At 32.5% G+C, this 1,984-nt stretch overlaps 1 long non-coding RNA gene across 1 annotated transcript; it reads left to right on the forward strand.

Moving 5' to 3' along the window:
- Positions 1 to 427: 427 nt before the first annotated feature.
- Positions 428 to 1,332, forward strand: LOC133317597 (uncharacterized). The gene is made up of 4 exons (XR_009752344.1): positions 428 to 579; positions 655 to 703; positions 799 to 949; positions 1,301 to 1,332. It is a non-coding gene; the product is annotated as an uncharacterized LOC133317597 (long non-coding RNA).
- The last annotated feature ends 652 nt before the right edge of the window (positions 1,333 to 1,984 follow it).

Consider the following 1,984-nt stretch of genomic DNA (forward strand, 5'->3'; position numbering starts at 1 on the left):
CTATGATTGAGGGACTGAATTAGTGCCATTTTCTTATTATTGAGGGACTAAATTGATAACACTTAGATTTCAGGGACCAAATTGATGTCAACTTAATCTTTTAGGTACCAAAATTGTAGTTTACTCAAAAAGAATAAAAAATAAAAAAATAAATAATAAATAAAATTATTGTAACTTGTGAAACGATTTTAAAAACTGAAGAAATAATTTGATAAATATGTAAAACTTGTGCTTTTGGAGAACTTTGGGAAAATAACATCATGCAATAACAAAATTATGGTGAAACCCTAGTTCCAACTTATGACAATGAGCTCCACACTCTTTCTTGTTTCTATTGATTAAATTATTCAGGATTTTTCAACCACATGATGTTTCCAACCACTACCTTATTTATTCACTTACAAATTTGTCGTTTTGTATAGGGATGTTGTCATCATCAAAGTTTGCCAACGAATTGCTAAGGGCACTAAGAGGAAACGAGGATTGGAAATTCAATATCACCAAAACTGAATTGCATACATTTTGGTTTCGGATGAAAGATGATTCCATTAACTCAAGAATGCGAATCTTCTTTGACATGTAAAAGTCCTCTTCTAGACTCTTCTCTTCACAATTTTGAAATCTGTTTGTAATTTTTGCTTTGCTTTACTTTAGGTGTAACAGAAACATGGATGGAAGAATTACCGAGATGGATATAAAGCAGGTTATTATTTAATAAACTTATTAGTCCAACTTACCATTGTACAATTTGTATGAATATTACTACATTGTTGCTTCACCTCCATGATATCCATACAGGATCCAAGTTACTGAATACAAGAAGTTTACAAAAAGTAGAATGGCTGGCTTAGACTTCCCTAGTCACCCATCTTGTTTAATCAGATTCTTTTGATTTTTTGACTTAATCTCTTTCCCAGCTGAAGCAGCCACAAAGAAATACCAATTTGATGTGAGTTATTATATACATTGGTCAAAATCGGCATGCTTAACTATCTATTTGAATTTTAAAATTTAATTTGATGACACCATATGCTACTTTACAGATTCAAGTTAAGAATGTCTAATATAAAGTAGTGTATGTGTAAGAGATAAGTTTGCAATTTGTGGAAAAAAATCATTGTCAAGTTCTTACCAATTTTGTTGATCTGGGTATGCTCCTAATCAAAGATGCGTAGATAGATATTCATGTAGGTTAGTAGATGCCAATTTGTGAAGCTTTTTTTTTAATATCTCTTTTTTTCCATCATACAATCAATTTCTTCTACCTTATTATGTTGATGGTCCCTTTATGTATGTGTAGGCTTCACGAAGGGTTCGGTTGCGCAATGGCCCTTCACGAACAAAGTCCATGCTCTTCAGGAAAGAGGAACCATATTATGGGAATAATGGGCAATGATTTATGGTACCATTTTCATGAACAAGGGCAGAAGCAAGAAAAAGGTGCCATTTTCCTTAGACTCCCATTCTTTAACATACCCTGCAATTAACCGCAAACTTTGCATTAATATATATGTTGCCTTGAATAATAGTCAGAGATAAGAAGAGCTGTCCTTAGGCTGTTGAGAACTTGAAAGATCATAGTTTTGGGCCATGTAAATTATTCTCAACATTATATCACAGATCCTGCAAGTATATAATCACTTGCAAGTCTTAGAAGAACAATGTCCTTGCCAACCCTATCTATGTTGAGTAAAAAAATAGTACAGAAGAAGATTAAAGAATAGGTTTACTCTTTAAAACCCCTACACCCTGACTGATTTCTGCAACTTCAATCTGAAGTAGATTATCCACAATACCCAAATGTATTTCTCATTTTGTTGAGAGCTGAGCATCTCCAGTTTTAAACTGAAGAGAAAAAGGAAGAAACTGGATGTACCATAAACCAATAGTTTCAGCTTTGTTAATAAAGAATAAGAAATCTAAAATCTGGGATTGATTATTTGAAGTGTAGTTAATAAGTAACTAACACTGTTATATATACGTG

This window comes from Gastrolobium bilobum, unplaced genomic scaffold (assembly GCF_033153095.1).
Source record: "Gastrolobium bilobum isolate Gb01-03AN ecotype WA unplaced genomic scaffold, APGP_CSIRO_Gbil_v1 utg125552, whole genome shotgun sequence".
Lineage (NCBI taxonomy): Eukaryota > Viridiplantae > Streptophyta > Magnoliopsida > Fabales > Fabaceae > Gastrolobium > Gastrolobium bilobum.